This window comes from Pseudopodoces humilis, chromosome 7, assembly GCF_049639895.1.
Source record: "Pseudopodoces humilis isolate 2021_Gansu_Grassland_sample_001 chromosome 7, ASM4963989v1, whole genome shotgun sequence".
In the NCBI taxonomy this organism is placed as follows: domain Eukaryota; kingdom Metazoa; phylum Chordata; class Aves; order Passeriformes; family Paridae; genus Pseudopodoces; species Pseudopodoces humilis.
In genome coordinates, this window is record NC_142206.1 from 52,147,759 (window position 1) to 52,170,863 (window position 23,105).

At 41.3% G+C, this 23,105-nt stretch overlaps 1 long non-coding RNA gene across 1 annotated transcript in view; it reads left to right on the plus strand.

Moving 5' to 3' along the window:
• Nucleotides 1–22,221, plus strand: part of LOC106628062 (uncharacterized) — a 41,946-nt gene extending 19,725 nt beyond the window's left edge. The window contains exons 2-3 of the long non-coding RNA XR_001331285.2: nucleotides 19,743–19,930; nucleotides 21,877–22,221. This is a non-coding gene — a long non-coding RNA (uncharacterized LOC106628062). The remainder of the gene's footprint in view (nucleotides 1–19,742; nucleotides 19,931–21,876) is intronic.
• The last annotated feature ends 884 nt before the right edge of the window (nucleotides 22,222–23,105 follow it).

The window sequence follows — 23,105 nt, forward strand, 5'->3', positions numbered from 1 at the left end:
CCTCACACTCACTTGTGAATTAGTCCAGGATGACACAGCATCAAAAAAAAAGTGGGTTAGCAAAGCCTGAAGAACTAAGCCAAGAAAGGAAGGGTTTATAGTTCCAAAAACCATTTGATGAAGTTTTGCACGTAGACTCATTAATAGGCGTTACAGAAGAAAAGGTTCTTTCCTCCCCTGTTAGATGTATGACCTGTTAGACACGTATATATATATATATATATATATATATATATAATTTTCCAAGGATAACTGGATAATAATTCAAAGGCCACTGTCTGCTTAAATATTAGTTTTTCATCAAGTGTACAATCTGCTTTTAGAAAAGAAATGCAGACAAATACATTTAGTGCTATGAAATGGTCTCCTTCAACACTACTAGGGTAGAAAACCGGGCCTTATGTAAAGCAACTTCCTGTCCCTTTACACACTCTGCAGAAGATAATCTGAGCATCCTCAGACTGAGGGAGAGTGAAGCCAGGAGCTGGGACTTCCATGATTCCTCACAGAGCCCCTGGGAGTACAAGGGCCGTGATGGGGAGCAAATTGCAGGACCATCAGCCCTTCCTGCCTCTCGGGGGAAGTAACTAGCCATCACAAACACCTGTTGCTGGTTCCCCAGGGGGGCTTAGATTTCCCAGGGTTCCCAAGTCACCATGGAGCCCTCCTATGCAGCCCCCCTCAAAGCACCTCAGCACCTTTTGCTTTGTGTCACAGGAAATGGGAATGTGAAATAAAATAAGGTCAATAGAGCTTAGTGAAGACATCCCATGCTTCCAGTCACAGGGTTGTTCACTCTACACATTGGTTGGTGCATCACACTGCAATGGCATCTCCTGCTCTGTGACCATTTTCTGGTCTCCTGACTCAGCAGAGAGGTTATCTCCACTGCAGACATATCCCTGTATCTCTGAGATAACGTTACCAGCTCAAAGCGGACAGAGCACAGCCAGCCAAGGCATTCCAGACACTAGGGGTTGCTCAGTGTTATGAGGCTTAGCAAGTACAAGGATTTTGTATGACTTTTCCATTATTCGGGGGATTTAAAATCTTTGTCACTGGCTCTCTTTTATTCATTATTTTTTCTTTCTTCTTTCTTTTTTTTTTTTTTTTTAATGCAACCAGTGTCATACCATGTCTCTGCCTCCCAGTTAGCCAGCCAAATGATTGCTTGCATTGCACCAGGATCTCACAAAACACTAAGACTATTTTGTTTTTCATTTGCACTAGAGGGGAAAAATAAACAAGCTGGGCTCATGGTTTATGATTGCATATGTAATTACCATTTTAAGACCACTCTTTGCAATACAAATTAGCTCACTGCCCTTTGTATCACTTCTGCAGTGCCTCTCAGAGCAAACATAAGCCATCTCTTTTTTTTGTCCATCATGCAGCCAGATTCCAATCTCGGATGTGCTGAAAACAGTGTGATGTACCTCTAAAAATGATCTGCTCTGCTAGCAAACACAGTGACCACTATTTGGAGCCATGCCTTGACATTCATTCGCTATGTAGTTGGAAGAAGAACCTGTCCAGGCCAATCTTTGGGTCCAATCCAGCTGGCAAACGTTTTATAGCACAGCAAATTTTTGTAGAGTTACTCCTGGTTTGCTTTGTTTTCAGCATCTCAACAGATCCATGGGAAGAGATCTGCTGATACCACAGAGTCTGCACTTGGCATGATTGGTTTCTTCCATATAAGTCGTAGGGAAGATGAGGAGCATATTGTCAATAAAACACAGACATTATTTACAATTCAACTTCTGAAAGCTGCCATAAAGTAGTGAATAGCAATGAATAAGCCCAAAGCCATTTTACTCTGTTTTGGTTACTACTTTATGCTCCCAGAGCTCAAATGTTCAAAGGGACAAAGCAGAGACGCCCAGAGGAGAGGAAGTCTCATTCTAAGAAGCCATAAAAAGAAATGCATGGCCACAGATCAGGGGATAATTTTATGTCTCACATGTTTTCTGACCCTATGAAGAGCAGCTTTAAATTGTTGCTCTCCTTCTTGATTTTAGTGGAGGCTGAAGCAGACACCATGGTTTACAAAATAGTGGGTGGGCATGAATCCTGAAAAAGTGGATCCATAACAAAATCTTGGTCACTGAGGCCAGAAGGACCCCTTGCCTACCCTTCTGTCTGTGGCAGGATTGATCTAATTATTCTATAACAGTTCCTGCAGATGGGTGTCTGGCCTTGAATAACTCCAACGACAGTGATTGTCCAACGGCTCTTGGCAGCTTGTCCAACTGCCGAACAGTTCTTCTACAGTTTTGTCTAATATTTAACCTAAAACTTCCCTTCTGCTTCAGCCAATTATTATTTGTCCCATCTCTGTTGACTAATGAGAATAATTGATCCTTGTCCTCTTTATAACTTTCCTTTATGTCTCCCCTTATTATGTTCCCCACACTCTACTTTTGCCTTTAGGCTAAAGGTGCCAAGTTATCTTAACCTCTCCTCTTAGATCTGAATGCCAGACTTCGTACCATCTTTCTTCCACTCTAAATTCTTCAATTTGTCCAGATTTTTTCATACAGAATTGAATGCAGTTACTCCAGTTATGCTTTAACCAGTGCCAAGCAGAGCGCAATAATTACTTCAGTAACCTTACTGACCCCATCTAATAACAAAGGCAAAACACAGCATGTAATTAAAAGCTAAAAAAATAACTATTTTTAAAAGCTAATTGCCTTAACAATCAGAACATTCTACAGCTCAGAGAACACACACTAAAGAATTTAAAGGTTATTGTTCATTCAAAAAACATCTTCTTCAATTATATTCCGTATACTGTATTTTGAGCTATGTTCAGTTTTACTCCTATTAGGAATGGTCTGCACTGCATCTCTCACACTCTCTCACCGTCTTTTTATTTCCTGGAGATTTAACTCCTAGAAGCTCCATGGGGTCCTTTCTATAGTAGGGATGATCACTAAGGATTTTCCACTGTTTTGAGACCTTCTCCAGCTCCACCAGTATGGCCCAGCAGAGAATTCCCACTCATGCTTTTGATCTTTTAGACTATTACTATGTCTTCCAGCTTCACTAATGTCAATGGAGCAGAGCCAACAGTGAGGCATTTTTAGAAAGCTCCCTTTACAAGGACAAAATATTCATTTCCTTTGCCAAGTCCATGGTGCCCTACCTTGAATCCCCTTCTCTCTGTGGTCTGGCTGGTTTTCTTTTAAAGGGCCTTCTGTCCTCTTCACATCATCAATATCGTACATGCCCATCACAGTCTGTAACTGCACATACTCCTGCCTTTCAATGGATACCTCTTCAGGAATAGAAATCATTGTTACAACCAGCACAAATGATTCAACACTACTATCAGTCTGCTGACAACAGCCATTCTTGGAAAATGGTTACATGAATTTCTGGAATCCCTAAAAATAAACAGATTTGGCTCCATTAACAGGAATGGCAAATTCAGACTGCAAACTCTCTGAGTTGAGAGAAACTGACTGAGCCAATGCATTTAATTAAATTGGTTTGCTATTACGCTGATAAGCAAAGATATGACTGTTGTTAGTAGATGTAATAGTTTCTATTCTTGTTGCCTCATAGCACCTTAATTAAATTACAATTGTTCTGTTGGAAAACATGTCTGTGAACACCTCTAGATAGACAACACAGGAAAATATTCCTAGCAAAATAAAAATCAGGAGTGTGATACTGCATGGTAGATAGGAAAAAAGGAATAGGGCTAAGATTGCAGTAGGGAAGATTCAGATTTGACTTAAGAAAAACCCACCTGTGAATCATTGGAATATATCATCTGGGCATTGGAATAGATCACCTTGATTTTCCTGTACTGTGTATTCTTCGAGTACAAGTTAAATAAACAGCTGACAGGAATGACTCAGGTGTAATTGGTCCTACCTTGTTACACACAGATGATTGAGGTACTTTTGAGCACCCTTTCACCTCTGTTTTTCTATGGTTGTATTTCACTTTAAATTTCTGTAAAATGAAGTAAACCCCTGATCTCATTTACACATATTCAAGCCTCTCATATTCTATAAAATCTGTACATTTACAAATGAGGTCAGAATTTGGCTTCCAATAATAACACATTGTAACATGCCAGCAATTCCTCCATAATATGGAAAAGAGCAAAGTCCCTTGTTGTATAGGTCTTTTCCCTTAAGGAGTACATACAAGGCAAAATAATCACTGCTTTTTATAGCTAGACCTCATCCAAGCACTTGTGTAAGACCCTCTCATATAGCTAAGTAAAGTAACACCTCCACACATTTCCACCTGGAGAAAAGACAGCTTTGGAGGTCTGAATGATATCAAACAGAAATACCACCTGCAAATGTATAGTGTACAACCAGGCAGTGCTTGGAGTCCAGGCAAACAAGAACTTAAAAGACCTTGTATATTTGCATGGTTCTTTGGTATTTAGGTATTTTCTTCTTTCTTTGTTTACTACAGTGTTCTGGATAGAGATTAAATTTGATATCTCAGTATCTGCTTTTTTTCCACTTACCTTGAAATAAGATTTGCACACATTTTTGTAGCTAGATTAAAAATGGCTAAGTGCTCTTTTAAACAATCCTCAGTGCTTTCAAAGGAGTTGTTCATGGCTTTTTACACATCCCTAGACCCACATCAGGAACTGATCCCATCCCATCCCATCCCATACAAATACTTTATCCTCTTTGTCCAGAAGCAGTAAAGCATTCCTGCTTAAAACATGCCAGGACACAAAATCCCCATTGTATTCCACTAGCAAATTCCACAGTAAGGCTCAGTTTAAAGACTATTTGGGTTGGTTAAAGGCTTGCCATGGACTCAGTGAGGTTTGGGACAGACCCTTAACATACTGGTCTTAAGGACAGGAGAGCCTCCCTGTACACGATAGCTCTTAGGGAAATCACTGAGGTCAGCAGAGGCTGATTGACTTCAGCAGATCACTGAGGTCAGCAGATGCTCAGTGGGAAAAGAATTTTGTGCTGATCCAAAGCTATCAGAGAAATAAGAAGGTGGGAAGACTGAAGAGAGTGAATCCTCCCCACATGTCATTTACCTGCAGGCTGCTAGGTCTGCAGCGGCTGGAAAAGCCAACCAGAAATGTTCTTTGGAAGTGACTAAAGAGGTCAGCACTCCTACATTGTGTAGAAATGATTGCATGATGTGGTTTTTATTTTTAAAATAAATTTAAGATTCCATCCCCTAATTCACACAAAAGCTAACAAAATAGGTGGTTTTTAATGATGTACAAATCAATATTATAAAAATAAGTAAATATTTTCCTTGGGAAGAAAATAACAAATACCTCATCCTTGTAACATGCTAGTTTTGTATTTACACAGTGTAAAATGTCCCACATCCCCATCATAAGTTAGTAGCATGAAAATTTTTTATCTGCCATGTCTTAAACAAAGCTTGAGTTGCTGTCTGCAGTGCCCTTAAGCTAAATGTCATAGTCTTCACAAGACTGCAACAAAACATGGTAAGCAGTGAGCAGTAACCACATTAAGGTTTAATACTGATAAACACAGAAGGTTTAACACTTGGCAAGCCAAAATTCCCCTATGACCTGAAGACATGCAGATCATGACCTGAGAATTAAGTGCTGCGTTAAGCAGTCAAGCTGTCTCCCTAAAGAAAAGACAAAAATAGCCAAAGACTAGCTGAGCCATTGGGTTGGCATATGTCAGGTGAGACCAGGCCCAAATCAGAGTTGACCTGTAGCCATGTGGAGCCAAGCCTGACCTAGCCCAGCCTTTCTAGGCAGGGCTTCCTAAGAAGAAGGATTTTCAGAGGTACTCAACACCCATTGTCCCCACTGACCCCCAGGGAAGAGGAGCCCTTAAGCTATCATGCAACCAGTCTCAACAAAAAGCTCCCGGTATTAGTTGGAGGGAGAGAGACAAAGTGAAATTACTTTCCCCTCTGTTTTCCTAACCATGAAGGTGCCCCCTTGCTTTTCCTGTCTCCCTTCAAGAACTTCTCCTAAAAGCAAGTGCCACAGTCCTGAAAAACCTGGGGATAGAGGTGGAAAGAGAAGGAAGTAGGGAAAGTAAAATGTGAAACAAATGTTTTGAACTAAATACTTAAAGATACGTAGGTCAACCTTTGTTTAAAAAAAAGGGAAAAAAGGTCTGCAAGGCAGAGAAGTTGATTTGGAAAGATGAAGGTCAGCAGAGCAACAGCTCCAAACACCAGAGATAAAGAGGAAGAATGCAGCAACAAGAGGGGAGTGTTAAACAGCTGCCTGGGGGAGCTTAAAAGGGATGTTCAGCATGCTCAAAACACTGTGATTTTGCTATAGTAGATCTGCTTGTGCCAAATTCCCACACAGAAAAATGTCAGTGACATGAGACTGACCTTGGTATCATGGTTTTACTTCTCTTGCTTTCTTCACTGCAAGCTGTGTTTAGTTTGTGAATATACAAGTGTTCTATTCTCAAGTATTTATTGCATTCCTTACAGGATACTTTTGAGTTGATCAATATGAAGCTTATCCATGAAGTTACTATACAATTCCTACAGGATTAAAATTGGACATTTCTCTGTTTGTTGGTAAATTGCCAAATGCTGTTACAAGTAACACTCAATTGTAATAAACTTTTATTTAAGGTCCTAAGGTTCTCATTAAAGAGAGATGTATATATACATATATGTGTGTGTGTGTGTGTGTGTGTGTGTGTGTGGATGTGTGTTAAATTAGGCAATAAAAGAATCCCATGCTGCATAAGACCTAATCAAAAGGCAGAATTTCCAATCTGGAGGGAATCTTATTATTTCAGCTTTCATTTCCATCTAAAAACAGGCCAAGAAATCAAAGTATCAATGAAATTAATTGGTGGAGCACAAATAGCAGATTAATTTAGGTTTGAAAATGTCTATAGACAAAATGCTGCTTCTTCCAATTGAAAATATAATTGTCCCAGGTTGAAAAGTCCTGGAATATGATCCTCTTCTTACATGGCTAGAAATCAAGACTGTTCTGCTAGAAATCCATGAAGTTACATTGGTGGAAACCTTCACATGGGTAATAAAAATACACAGAATTACAAGCATTTGATAAAGCCAAGTGCTTTGGAAAGCTTTACACTTTCAAGCTTCAGGTCATAAAGTAACCTAGGAATCAGGAGGAAATTTCATGGCTTATCCCCATGGCTGTGATAGTGAAGGCCAGGCAGTCTCTGCCTCATCAGGACTGTGGGGAGCACGTCTGCCCAGCAGAAATACAGGAACATCCATATTCTATTCTGTTTAGCAAATGCTGGGATTATGGCACACACAAGACACAAGCTAGTGAAGGTGACCTGTGAATGGCAGGGTCCAAACTGGCTGCTGGACTTCACAGGCAGCTGAGAGACAACAGGAGGAGGCAGCAGCCGGCCCTGCACTGGGAAATACTGGCTGTCAGAAGCAGCCAGGCAAGATCTGGCAATGCACTCCCAAAGAAAGCGGAGACAAGCTGTCTGCCCGGCTCTCTGAATGCAGAAGTTTTGGACCCATGAGCAAAGAAACTCTTCAGACATTTGACTCCTCTCCAGAGTTCAGGAAATTAGAATTCAGATATATTCATTGTGAGGGATACAAGGTGTCACGCCATTCTGCTACCAAGTACTCCTTTTACTGAAGACAGCTCAAAACTACTATTCCTGTTTGGGCTTTTCCTGTTTGTTTTTTTAAACAAGAATCTTTCAAGAGGCCATAGCCCTTAGGCCAAAAGGTAATCTTTAGCCATCCGCTTCGTTTTTCTGAGAAACCTGGTACCAACACTGGTTGAAAAGTGTCACTTTGAGGGAAAAAAATACACGGATGTTTATTCCCACACAAAGCTTGCTCTGCAGGGAACCTGGGGACAGTTCAAGCTCTGGACAAGGCAGATGTCTTATCTGTATCACTGGAGAGTCAATACTAGCAAAATTGCCAGCTGACTTCTGATGTAAAAAGCAGAAATTGAAGACAAGTGCTACTACCATGTCTTCTAAGAGCGAGGACAAGTGTGTAACATTTGTACCACCAGCTCTGAAGGTGGTCCCCATGTCAGGAGCAGCAAAACTACAGTGTTGGGAAACTGTAGTTTTAAGTCTCGCATGCAATAAATATTTTAAACACCATAAAGTTCAAAGCTGAGCATCAAAATTCAGGATGTTCATTTGTCCCAAATCTAGTCACTTGAACCTCTGAACATGACTACAGCTGCTGCTTGTAGAGGATTGTTAGGAAAAGAGAGAAGAGCCTTTGGAGTACCTCATCTGCAGGCACTCACTGGTTGTTCATCATTTTTTAAAAGTCGAAATCACCATCTGGTTTTGTGTAAGGTGGTAGGGCTCTAAGGATTATACAACTAGGTAAAATTAGACTTGAGGAAATTAATGTCCCAACTTCAAATATGAGACTTTTAGAGGTATTCAAAGGAGTTAAAACCCAATTGCAAAACAAGAAAAGATTGGCTTTTCCAGAGAAACTATTATCATAGTCCAAAAAAGAATGCTGAATACACTGAACCAAGAGTTTTATAGATAACTTCAGAACTAAGCTGAAAAAACAGGTTGATTTGTCCCCAGCCATTTATACTTAGCTGAGGGTAAATCACTTCAAAGATAAACTCAGTCATCATCTGAGTGAGAGAATGCTAAGGAAGGATCAGTCAAAAATCTTCCTATAGAGAGACCTGCATTGTTCATTCCTGACTCCAACCTCTCAAACCAACTCCATTCTACTACAGTCTTCTCCAGCCTCCACAGTGATTTTGTAAAGTCAAGCCCAAAGGAAGTGCAACACAACCTAACTTCAAGTCATTGAACCCTCACACAAAAGATGGACAGACTTTGCCACATAATTTTATCCAAATTTTTCAGGTCCCAGGCTATGACATTGGCCATCTAATCATTCCTCATTTTCAGAATAGGAAACAGCATCCATTTCATAATTATTGAGATTGCTGGAAAATCTGAAATCAATGAAATAACTTGTGATCAGGGCAAAAAGAAAAAAAAAATGTCTAGCTTAAGAAATTAGCTGGATGGGTCCAAAATTCAAGGCAAAATTCAAGACAACTGTATTTACTGGAGAAGAAACGAAAGCCTGATCTAATCTCTCACCCAAAATCCAGCCACGGTGTCTGGACTTAACAGGGTCAGGTTATTTTCCCATAGTATCAAAACCACAACTAGAAATAGTCAAAAGAAGTAACCACCGAAAGAAGCCACTCATTTCATTAAGTTTCCAGTACAGCTCTGATCAAAGTGACAGTTACATTTCAACAAAGTCTTTTGATCTTGTTGATGCTCAGCTGAATGGAATCATCACATCTTCAGAGCTGTGCCCAATGAGAACATAAATTCTGACTGCTCATTGCTGAAAAGATTGCTTGCTATTTTTATTCTTGTTGTTTTTTACTTTAAGGAAAAAGTTGAATTCTCTCTGTCAAAATCAACAGAAGAGTTGTTTAAAGGTATGGCAAGATACACATTCACTTAATGGAATATATACAAGAGTCTTTACAATAACTTGATGAATTCCAGAAGTGGACTCAATACTACACAGCAAAGTCAATCATGGTGGTAGATATATTAAGCTAAAAATGCAGAACTGATTCAGAGGAAGATTTCAAAAAATAAAAAATCACACCAAAAACACAAGAGAAGAGAAAATACGAGGTGTGCATGGAGCAAATGGAGATAACATTAGAGAAAGAATGCAACTAATGGGTTAGGAAAAATCACAATTAGTCCTGCAGCTTTGCATGCTGAAGTGTCTCTGAGCCACGGTGTACAAAGCACCAGTAACCAACACATCTTTGGTAGCAGCCCACTGTCAGCTGGCTGAACATTATCTTTTTTGTCCCAGATGTTACATCACACTGAAGATGCTGTTAATGGATGTCAGACTAAACCAAGCCAGTGCTATCATTGCTACAGCGGCATTTACAGAACTGCACATGAGAAGTTAATCAGATCAAAGGGCAGAGAGTAAAAATTTATCTCATCCCTCTGTCCATATGGACATGCAGAGTATTCCATGTTAAAAAATAAAAAGATTCTTCTGTCTGTTAAAAAGTTTGCACCAGAAAGTTTGAGATCAACAGTAGACCAAATCATGGCTGGTACATCAGTCAATATAGCATTTAAATAGAGTTCACAGAGGAAAAAAGTAATTTTGATTCCTGACTTAGAGAAATTCCTGGCAAAGGAAGTAACTATGCTCAGCCCCCAAATAACCAAACACCCATCCACTGCATGTGGAAATTATTCTGCCATCATTTTACTACTCCAGCAGAGGTGGTGCATGGCCTTTCGAAGCTTTGGCTCTTTTCGAAGGCTGTTATTTTAAACATTTTAGTACTGGGAACTGCATGGAGATGGCAATTATGAAATTAGAGTGCAGTGTGGAGAATGTCACTTTGAAATCATTTAGCTCAGTTCATTTCCTTTTCAAGCACAATAGAAAGCAGATGGAGCAGGGAGGGCCAACATGCCACAGAACTCCCCAGGCCTTGGCCAGCACTCTCTTCCGCAGGTCTTACAGAGGGGTCACCAAATCCTCATGGAGTTATTATTCTTTAGGAGCACCACATGCTAGAACTCTGCCAGGATCCTGGTCTTTGGAGCAAGTTGCCTAAATCGTAGGTTTGTGCTCAGCATCAAATATTAGACCTAAATTGCTAACAAGGTCACAGGGACACAAGGCTCGCACCAGTAGAGCAGTGCAGGGGAGCCAGAGAGAGGCCAGTGGAGCACAGCAGGAAGATTAAGTGCTATGGAAAAGAGAGGCCTTGATAGAGGGAAAGAGGCCTCCAAAGAGTTGTCCAGTATGAAGGAAAGGCTGTTACCAAAGGAAAGCGTTGCCATATGCAGCAAGAGTTGGACAGGAAATTTTAATCTTGACTTGCAGCAAAGATACACTGAGGTCAGGAGAGCAAAAATAAATGAAGTGCAAGGTGCAAGGGGAGTGAAGCTTTGAAACCTCAGAGTGTAGTTGATGCTGCATCACCGGAGGTGGCAGGGAGGAGTTACAGGAATTTCTCTCAGGGACCATCTAGTTGAGATCTTTCCTCAGAGCAAGGGGATGACTTCCAGGGACACTGTTCTGCACAACATCTCTTGGATAACTTAATAAAGTCTGTTATGGCTTATTCTTTGTGTTCCTTATACAGAGAAAGAGGGATTCCCCAGAGGAGAATAACATACAATAAGAGAAACAGATTCAAGTGCTGGAGTTGCAGTAGAATCTAACAGAGACTTAGGAAGTCCAAATCCATTCCCTGTTAATGTAACAGGACAGATATTCCTCTCTCAGTGTCAGTAATGCAGAGAGCCCATGTCCCACTGCCCAGGGTTACTTCCACCAAGCAGCAACCAGAGTGAGCCCCAGCCTCTGAACCACCTCATGCCCAGCTCCAGTTTGACCCACGCAGCACACTCATCCCTTGGGCTCCGCAGCACAGCAAGCACATCAAAGGTGAGCTGTGCTCCAAGCTTTCTGGTACCCATTGTCCAACATGCAGGCAGCAGCCACATCACCACTGCTCCCCTTTGCTTCACCTCTACTGAACAAACTGCTTGTGCTCATCCACACAGCCCTTGGTACTATTTCCTACCTATCACAAGATCTGCCTTCTTAAAAACAGTCCATTGTGTCAGGTGGACAGACTTGTTCAGGTGGACCTCCAAGGCATAGATAAGACTGATGCCAAAGGTAAGGGCAGCTATCCCAGACTGATGGCAGGCATGGGATTCAGTGTTATCCTCTCTTCATGCTCACAGGAGGTGTCTATTCTCCCTGGAAGAATTTGTGTTGTGCGTCTAGGATTACCCTTGATGGAGGCAACACTTCTGTATTCATCTGTCCAACTTCAGGGCTTCCTGCAGTTCCCCTTCTAGAAACCTGTAGTGAAAGAGAAAACATCTGCAGCTTCCTTAGAGAGTTTTGGCATTCTGAGTTCTCACCAATATTACTGGTCATGTGTGCAATTGTGATAGAGGTCTGTGAGATCACTAGTTAGTCCGTTCATGCAATGTGTCCACTGAAAATACAGAAGGCTGGTACAGGTTGTTACCCTCTGTGCACTCTCCAGATACCCAAACAAACTAATAAAACTCCTTAGTATCCTCCAGAAATACCTCAGCAAAGAGATTTCCTCTCTTCCCCTTCTAAGTCCTAAACAGAAGGTGCAGAAATAACTACACCAGACACCTGCAAAAGAGCAGCTATTTGAAACACTGTTCTGTGCCATGGGAGCTAAGGTTTTCATCTTCCCTCAGATATTGGCAACAGAACACTTTTCAGCACCTGGGCAAACTCTACTGACAGTCTCCTACAGAGATTCAGGCACTGTATCAATACAAGTATGGGTCTGGCTGCCTGCAAGCTCCCAGCAGAGCATGTGATCAGCTACTTGACCTCAACATGACAAATCTGGGGCGACAGGCTGGACAGGTCATTGCAGCCTCTTGCATAACCCATTCCAGGCCACCAGTAAGCCACCCATAAGCCAGGTCATCAAGAAATCATCCTGGCAGTATCTGTCTTTCACTCCTCTGTCTTTCCTCCTCACATACCCTTCAGAGACAGTGTCCCTTTCCAGCTCCACTGCCAGTCACACAGCATGTACAGAGGTTTCTTTCCACTTCTCTTCCAGCCACCAGGAGCTTCAGTCTCTGTCCAGACCAGAGAGGTAGCCCTAAGGCTACCAAATATACTCGTATGTCTCCAGATTTCTAAGCCAACACCATGGCTATTGCTCCCTCATTTATTTTCTGCCTACTCATCTCCTTTGAAGTGTGTCTCCATGTTCTCCCTCTCTTTTTTTCACTGTCACTATAAAGAGACCTGATGACCCACCACCCTACAGAGAGGTCCAAATCACAACAGGATGTGGGTGTCTCTCCAGCTTGATACTGATGTTCACCAGCTACAGCACCCAAATCATACAATCATAGATACGCTTAGGTTGGAAAGGAACTTTTAGGCCATCAAATCCCACTACTAATGCAGCACTGCCAAGACCACCATTAAACCATGTCCCTAAGTGCTACAGCTACATGCCTTCTAAATACCTCAAGGTGTGGTGACTCAACCACAGCCCTGGGCACCCCCTCCCAATGTCTGACAACATTTTTGTTGAACAAATGCTTGCTAATAAACCTTCTAAACCTCCCCTGGCATAACTTAAGACCACTTCCTTTCATCCTATTGCTTTCATAAGAAGAAGAGACTAACCCCTCTCTCACCACAATCTCCTTTCAGGCAGTTAGTTGTAAAGAGCAATAAGGTCTCCCCAAGCCTCCATTTCTTCAGACTAAACACCCCCACATCCTTCAGCTGTTCTTCATCAGACTTGTGTTCCAAACCTTTAATCAGCTCCATTGCCCTTCCCTGGACATCAGTGTCCTTCCAGCCCCTCAATGTCCTTCCTGAAGTGAGGGCCCAGAACTGGACACAGAACACAAGGTGTGGCCTCACCAGTGCCAAGTACAGGGGGATGATCACTGCCCTGGTCCTGCTGGCCACACTATTCCAGGTACAAGCCAGGGTGCCCATAGCCTTCTTGGCCACCTGAGCACACGCTGGCTCATGTTCAGCTGTTGTCAACCAGGACTATCAGGTCCTTTTTCATTGGGCAGCTTGTTACACTGGTAACAACATGGCAATATCACCACAGTGTCAGAGAGAGCTGTCAGCCTTCCTTCTAGGAACACACTTCCAGGCCTGCATCTTCTTTCTCACCTAGTATTAAGAGGTCTCCACCTGAATGTCTCCTTGCATCAGGCCTGTATCTTTACTGGCCTCAGTAAAAAAAATCAGGCAAAAAGTCCTGGTGAGAAGTTTCCTTACTTTTGGGCACATACCTGTTTGCTTTAGGTCTGTCATTGGTGAAGGTTTCAGCATGGCCAGGGCAGCAACCCTTCCATAGAGGGAAGGTGCCACCTCATTGCTCTGGGACTGCAGCAGTGCTAACCACAGAGGTGCTCCATGCCATGCCAGAGCACACAGCTCTGCAGAAACCCTGACCATGGAGTAAGAAGGCTGCCAGGGTGTGACTGGATGGGAATGGCTGGCAGAGGGACAGAGGGGAAGGTGTCTCGCAGTAAGCTGGAGCTGCAAGAGTGTGAGCTGAGAGACAAGACTGCTGGACAGGGAGTAGATGCATTGGACTAAAATCATCTCAGTCAAATAAACTCCCTCTCTGCCTGTGATTGTAGCTTATTCCCACCTCTCCTGCCTGTCCAAGGGCTGGAGCACATGGGAGAGCATGTACTGTCTCGCACATCGCTTTGAGCAGCCACTGGGAATAATCTGCCCTGGGTGCAAGGAGCCAAACAAGGTATTTCCTTCCTCACTGTACTTCTGAAGAGCTTTCAGGAGACAATGCTCCTTTTACATTTTGTTTTAAGGAAATCAGTTCATTCAGCAGGGAGACCAAAAGCAACTTAACTAAAGAACATACAGCTTAAACTGTCGCTGTAGTTTCACCCTCTCTCCACTGCCCCATCAAAATTAACATAACATTCTTGATGAGGAGGAATGGCTAAATCTTTAAAAAGAGACAGGAAGGTGTTTGAACTCTAATGGAAATATTAAAACTCTTTTTTCAAACACATTTTTATGTATTAAGAGGCACAGACAATAATCACATGGTGTTTACACTGAGTTATTTAAACAGGAACATGGTGCTTGGCAAATTAACATATAGAACAATACTGCTCTGGTAGTTCAAATGATAATAAGACCTAATAGGATTTCCCTTTCCCTAATTCTGCTGAATCCAAGTAAGACTGATTTACAAGTCATAAATGTACAGGAGGTGGCTTCAGAGACAACAAAAGGCATTTCTATGCTCTGAAAAACAAGCTTTGAGGATGTGACAATACATGAAAAATTCCTTCAGCTGTTCCTCTGCTCAGCACGGTTTGGGTGAGCTGAGGCTGCCCTAGCGGCAGGTTTGTCATATCTTGCTTCATTTCCATATGCATTGTGCTCCTGTGGCTTTATTGGTGGCTTCATCTCAGCTGGTACTGCACCCCACTGCATCAGCATCAGCATCAGCATCAGCACACACAGAGCGAGTTCCCGGACTGATGGATGTGCAGAGAACAGGCAACGCTGGCAGGAGGCATCAGAAGTGTCCCTGCCTGGGGCGGGCTTGATCTCAGCAGTGTTTGAGGCAGGCATGCGGGAAGCACAGAGAGGAACAGGCAAGTGAAAAGTAAGGAAGGAGTAAGGAAATAACTCAGCCAGCAGAGACACAGCTCAGCTGAGTCTCCTGAAAATTCCTCAGAAAATTAGAAACCCAGCAAGATAAGCACATATGCTGGCAGGGACATGAATGTGTGAAGGGCATGCACACACAGATGTACCTGCGGGGAGGGCTCAAATGTGTGAGCCCTTGTCTGAATAGCAATAACCTCCTGGTTCCATTTTACTGCCACATCAAAAATAAAAGAGGTGCTGGATTATATGGTCTGGGACCAGCATAACAAAATGAATCTGCACAGGCAACAGCAAATCTTTATGTTTAAAGAAGATGGAGAGGGATGCACGTTTATAAACACAACAGACAGCAGCACTAAACAGTTTTCAGTGAAATCCACATTCATGTAAAATTCCAGCATCTTGAACTAAACACCTTCTTAGAAGTCATTGAATCCTAACAGCTGCAGCAAAATGCCTTCATTTGCAAGTGTTACTGGTGGATAAGCAAAATTATCTTGCTATTATTGCTATTTTTAGCAGCACCCATAATACTAGCTGCTTTCCAAACAGATTTCTCTCCAGTGAGCTTGCTACAACTGTTGTGTGCACGTGGATGTTAAATTATTTTCTTCTGTAGTACAAGTTGCTCACTGTAGGCTTCAAAGTTCAAAAAGCACCGTGGTGGGGAAAACTGGAGTCAAACAACCTAGAGACTATATTTTCATGAGGGCTATAGGAGCAATTATTTTCCTGCAAGCACCATTTATCCTTTGGACAATAAGATTTTTAATGTTGAAAACCATGTTTGATTTTAAATTCATAGTTAAATTCGTAAGAAAACACTGTGGTACTCTGTGTTTGAACTAACAATTTTATTTTATTTTATCACTGCTACAATTTCTGTGGACAATATAATCGTAAAATACCTCTGTGAATAAAAAGTAATAAGTGAAAGCTTAAAGATTTAGAGAATAATATTTCAGGAATTTTGCCTCAAATAACCAGGTTTTTTGTTTGTTTTGTGTGTGTGTGTGTCTGTTTGTGTGTGCAATTGTGAGCATGAGGAAAGACAGTGGTGTTCTGTCAAATAAAAAGAAAATCTTTCTCATTAGGACTGTGTTTATCACACTTTCAAATGTTCTGCAAACCAATGCCCCTATTTGTCACTGTAATTCAATATAATAAAAGCTGTCAAAACTGCTCACTTTGCTCACTGGAGACAAATTTGCTGAAGTTTTGCAGCATGAGACAAATAACACAGCACCAGATCCTCCAGCTTTTATTTCACTTTGCTGTATTCATATTGGCACTATTCATACTGGTTTCTGCAATTTTTGCTCAAGTAAGGGCTGAAAGTTTCAGATTTTGAACATGAGAATTTTTTAGAAATAAACAGCACAGAAATCCCATTTACAAAGTACATTGGGTGACTGGAATGGTGTTGCATGTGAGCTTTATCTCTGAAATGTCAAGCTTATTTCCTTCAGATTATTGCAAAATACAAACTAACTACATCCTTGATGAAATTCTCTCAAGGTCCATGAGGTCACTCTCAGGATTAAACACCGCCTGACCTTTTTTATACAGAGTCCAGAAGCACTGTATTTTGGTGCCTTTTAGAGATGTTAGTCTGTTTCACTGAAAACAAAGATTATAGATCTCTCCCCTCATGGGAAAAAGTTTGATGAAGCAACTCTCAGTTATTACCTTGTCCAGAGAATCCAGGACAACACTGTGTCCTTCTGGCAGTAGACAAAACAGACAAAGTTATCACTCAAGGACAGCCTTGAGTAATGGCTACATTTTCCATGATTTTAAAAAACACATTTTGATGCATTAAATAAAGAAAACATGTCAAGAGCTGTGTGTTGGGACTAGGTAGAGTGGCAGATCATGAGAAAAGCAGCTGGGACAGTGGTTAGGGCAGAAGATTAGAGTCAGCTGTTCTTTTTAGTCTTCACCACACTACTGACTTGTCCTGAGATTTGAAGAAGACTTTTATGGTAAAATCTATAAACTAGAGTCCTTCATCTCACTCTTTTGAACTGCCTTTCTGCATCTGTGCAGACCACAGCAGTTTAACATGTCAAAACATTTTCACAGGCTTAGATAAAAGCTGTGAAATATTAACAGCTGTAGTGGCCAGCCAATGCCTTTTTATCTCTTTTTGAACATGTGCCCAAAGACCATTTGATGAAGATGTGTACACCTCTACACCTGTAAAGAAATAGATTTCTACAAAGACATGGGGGGGCCTAGTAAGACCAGAGAACATGAAAAACAAGATGAAATCTACTGATGACTACAGCTCCTCTGACTGAATCCTTTATTGCAGCTGTATAGACAGACCCCTCCCTGAGTTTTTACTCCAGCCATTATTCCTAACTTGGCATCCAGAAGTCAGCCTTGGCTTCCAACCTGAAAAAAGAAAGGGAGATAGTTAGGCTAACATACTTTAGCCTCCATTAGCATCCAGGTATTGTGCATGTGATAAAGGATTGGATAAAACAGTGGCAAAAGTCTGCTATCTTGCAAGGTTCAGGAAAATAAACCACAAAGACAATTCAACAAAGTCCTCTTTGTTCCTGAATAGAACCAACAAAATGAAAGGAATCTGGTGGAAGAGAGAAGGTAAGAAAGAGGTCTGCTGCAGGGAGCAAGTACAGACAGAATCGCTCTTTGCCGGTTCCTCTGACAGAGCAAGTGCATGATTATCACATGAGCCTCACAAAGACTGGAATTAAAGGGGCTGACTCGGCTGTCACATCGCTTAAGCTGCACTGAGGTCAAAGGAGTTCGGACTAACCGAGGTCAGCAACACACAGCCTGGGAAATAGGGGTCTCTTTTTCAAAGCAACAATTGCTTAGGTTGATAAAAATAGATACCCAGAGCCCATGATGGTTTATAAAGCCATCCCTTTATACCAGATTCCCACAAAGTGCTCTATATAATCAATAGCGCTCTGAAAAGAACAGAACCACAATGTAGGCAGTCAGGTGGTCACTAGAAACAAGTGTAAAGGGCAAAACACACAAGAGAAGTCACCATCTGTGCTAACCCCTAAAAGACTAAGGGAAAAAATAATAAGTCTGAAATACTGGCACACAATGATAGAATCCAAATGCAAACAGGTGTCAATGGCATGACCGTAGGGGAGTCTGCTATTTGCAGGTCTCCACATGTCTTCTGTATATTATTTCATGAATCATGTCCCCAACAGAGACTTCTCTTTGCTGATTTCCAGAGATGCCACAGCTACTGATAAATGTCTCTGTGCTAAAAATAGTACCTATTCTCTCCCATGCCCTCTGTCCCCTTTCAGCCTCCACTTCATATGAATCAGCTCCAAGAGAGGGGCACTGACCTCATCTCACCAGGAATATCAAACATCTCCACAGCTTTGATGAACCTTTTGATGAGAGTGGAAAAAGGAGAAATGTACACATCAGCTGCGTAATCGTGTGCTGGATGGGTCTGGATGCATCCTAAGATTTGTGTTTAAAAGCAAAACTGATACACATCTCCTCTGGTATGCAAGCACAGAAAAGCACCCTTTGTTTTTGTGTGGTTTTGTGGGGGGTTTTTCTGGAGGCTTCAGTAGTATTTGGATGGGGTCCACAGAAAAATCTGCTAATTTTGTCATAGACATAGACCTATATCATCTCTGTCATTATCATCACTTTCCAGGTAAAACCAAGATATTAGTGGGTTTGTTGCTCCACAACATGGATTAAATAATTGTTTCTGCCCAACAAACTCATATTGACCTTTGAATCCCAATTCTTGAATCAGGATTTTCTATCTTGATGTTATTTGTGGCAACAAACCAGATTTTAATATCGTTTTTATAAATAAAGTCTGTGTCCCCCTCATTCCTCAAGCCATAGCACTGGGGCATCCTGGTAAAAAACTAGATCTGCTGTGACACTGATAGAGTGAACAGAGCCAAGTTTTCAAGAATCATTCTGCCACACCTCTTTATGGACAGGGAACTTGCAAAAAAAAAATAAAAAAATAAAAAAATCCTGAGAGAAGACAAAGCAAAGAGGCCAACCTATATGACCCCCAGGGGATCTTTACAGGTGTGGTCAAGCTGATAGTGCAGATGAACCTGAGAAAACAAGTCCTTGGGTAAGCTCAGTTATCCTTTACAACCTGGCTGTTAATGGCTATGTGTTTACCTGTCCTTGAGGAAAGGGCCTCAATTGTGCCTTATCAAACACAGAGGAATTCCCAGTGTCCTCAGGAAGGTCTGGGGCAAAAGCTAAATTGATAACTCCAAATACACTATCTGTGCCTCATCATTTGACACACTTTAAACTGGAAGTGCTGTTCTTTGTCCAGTGCTGTAACAGCGGAAAACTGCAGGTCTTTTTCATTTCTGTTCTTTTAATCCAATTCTACTGCATATTTTCTGTTCTCTTGTAAAGCTTTAGGCACTGCTGGTGCTGTGCCCCCTGGGTCAGATCACCTTGCCAAAGGAGATGCCAATGCCTATTGTTAAGGGGTTTGTGTGTGTGTCGAGGCCAGGTGAAGGACAGCTGTTTCCACTGATGCTACCTTACAGGATCCTGGAGGAAGCAACACAGAGTGATTCCACAGAGGGAAAGCCAGCACCTACAATGGCTGTGAAGGGAATGAGTAAATAAATCCTCAGACCATGGAATTTGGGCTTTCTGATACATCTGGAATCCAGATTGATGAGAAGATGAGAAGATGAGAAGATGAGAAGCAGGCACTCCAATCATGGGCAAGGTGAGCAGCTTGTTCTTACAGACCTGGAAGTGTTTATTCCTGATCTGCTGGACACTGAGAAGGCTGCAATCCACCAAACAGTAGCATTCTCTGTTGAGCATTCTCAACTGAAAATGTTTTGGTTTTCTCTGTAAGGAAACTTATTCTTGTATCTCCAAAGTGATGGGAAGTAATGCCAATTTCTCTTTCTGCGTGTTGTCACCAGCTCCTCAACTCAGCATGTCTTGCTGGTAACTTATCCTTCCATTGCAATAAAGCAGCCTTGGTCTTTCACACCATGTTAAAGAAAATAACCAGCAGAGTATTTAAACCAGGCTTGGCTTGACTGCAGATTTCAATTGAGTTCAGCAGTAAAAGGAAACCCTATTAGTACCACTTCCCCACAGCTAGCTTTGCTCAATGCCTAGTGTTAAGATAAATTATGTTCTTCAGTGTGTAGGATGAAATAAGAGTTGCTATCACAGCAGGATGAGTTTCTCAAATCTTACTTATATTAGGCAGCAATCTTTTGTTCCCACTGAAGGAAAAATTTTGAAAAGAGATAACCAAGCTTATCTTGGAGATCTATCACTTGGGGCCATAAGCCATGAGCCGTGTAGACTCACTTAGTGCAAAGTATATCATTCTGTTTAACAGCCTTTAACAGGGACTTTGACAGAACTATTATTTCCTTCTGAATGATATATAAACAAATTCAGTTCTACAACTTCATCTCCAGACATCTCTGTTCATTGTTCTTTTATTGCCAGTATTCCTTGGCATGGTTTAAAAACTACTGAAGTATTTAATAGCTGTTTAAAAGTAACAGCTATTACTAGTTAAACTAGACTATAGTTTAACTATAACCATAAATGGAGGACAATTAAATGTTGCCTTTGCAATTAAGGTGTGTATGGAGAAGGATTTAAGAGAAATTAAATTATAAATCCAGTTACTCCATTATTCTCTGTATTTTAAGTGAGAAAGTAAAATGGGTTCGCAACATTAAGTACAGGGTAAGACTCTTCTGAGTCTAATAGAAATATGAAGGTACTGTTAGAGAGAATTTGCCAGTTGCTTAGCCATGGGAGAGCCACTTCTGGGACTGCTTAGGTAGGGATTCTTGGCTCTACATCTCAAATGTGATCAACATTTTGCTTGTAATTCTTGGTCACTAAAGGCTATGCCAGTTGTGAACGAGAATGTATTTTCCATTCAGATGGAGAAAGTAGGGGGAAAGGTATAATATAGAGTGTCTCATTTCTCTTGAGATCTATCCAAGACCTTAAAAAAAATAAATGGAAATCTTTCTGTTGAGTTCACCATGCTCTGGATCATATCCTTACAAAACTTATTTTATTGTCAAGTCCATTCCTTCTTTCCCATTCTGTTGCTCAATTTGCTCCTTGCTATTGGGAACTTTTTTGCAAATATTAATAAATCTGTATAATCTTTGGCCTTTAGCTGAGTCTCAATTCCATGGCACACTGTTGCACTATATGCGTGACTGCATGGTTGAGGGTTGCTCTGGAAATTACTCATAAAAATTAATTGTCTGGTAATACCACAATTGTCAATATGTGTAGGTTGCAGCATTTCCCCTGTGGGCTGTTGTAGCAGATCATAAAACTTCATTTCCAGGAAAGTTTCAAAACTTTTATTTTCTAGGGAACATTAATTATCAGAGTCCAGATGACCTGTCCCATTTCTCCATTAACTTCATCTCTTTTTGCTCTCATCAGACGTGGTAATTTGAAGGCAACTGGCAGCAGATCACAAGTCAGGCTCCTGGTTTTATGCCCTGGTTTCATATCATTGTCAGCTGAAGTGTTTAAAGGCAGCCAGACTCAAGCCTAATCCCCAAACGAATGTTTGAATGTGACCATTTCCCCATTGTTAAACTTTTGTACCAACAGCTGATTTACAAGTCTGACACTTATGCAGACATATGCTTTGGCATTCTGCAGACTTCCTGAGACTCATGCCCTCCAGCACTGCTTGTTGACCTCCCCTTCAAACTCAGGACATTGATGGACCATCACAATGGACAGAACACCCTGGACCTACATGGTTGTAAAAGCTCTAGTCATGGCCCCGTTGGAGTTTACAGTGATGCATTCTTTCACTGAGAGATTATATTCTCCTGAGACCAAACCTTCTGCAGGTACTTACCAGTTCTTATGAAGTTCTTATCTGGGGAAGATTCTCATGCCTAGGATGAAATACATCAAAGAGCAAGAAAACGTCAGCTCCTCCTAGATAATCATCCTGTGATCAAGACACTGACTGGTGGCACAGGAGTCCAGATTTCAAGTTTCTGTTCTGCAAGACGTCAGAAACCCATATTCCAGGCCAGCTTTCTGGCCACAAAATATCAAGCTATTCTTGTATTCTGTCTCTCCTGTTGGACCTGTTTCACTTTGTATAAATAAATAACCATTAATTGAACAAGGGCTTGAACTCAGGCTGCCCATTGAACTGTTGCATTGGTCATTCCCCAGGTCAGTGAACAGGTAACTGCTTGTATGAAGTTAGCAAGTGGCAGAGCAGCAGAGGCAGCTGGAGGGTCCCAAAAATGCAAGGGAAAAAAAGAAAACCACTCAGTAAAGTCATTTAGTAGAGTATGAATCGCCTGTTTTTCAGTCCTTGACCTGAATGAGGAAGAAGGACTGCTAGCTGTTCTAGGAGAGGCTTTGTCCGGTCATCTGAAAGGTCATAATTCCATCAAATTTTGAAAAGAGCTAATATTTTAAAGTCATACTTTCTTCCTTTCTGAAATAAAAAAAAAAAAAAAAACCAAGAAAAAAAAAATACCTTTAGCTAAATGATCCTCTAACAAACCCTTTGCATTAGAATGCAGGTGCTGCATATCTTTAGCATCACAATATCTTGAGTCTTAAAGTTTCTGGAACCTCTGCCCCAGACATGAAAAAGGACCTTGCTGTTCCAATTCCAATTGATTTCTTCACCTAACACTCTTCCCAGCTTTGCTGGTATTTTTCAAATGAAGGTTTAAGTCTATTACTTGCACATTGTTTTCAAGTGATGAATATGAGTTTTAGTCATATTTAGTCAAACAGAAAGATAACTGAAAGCAATATGGAAAATTCAGTGATTAGTGTAACATTGTCATAAAAGATCATATAAAAGGTAAGACAAGGACTGGAGAGGTTGAGTCCTAATCTTCTTACCTCGC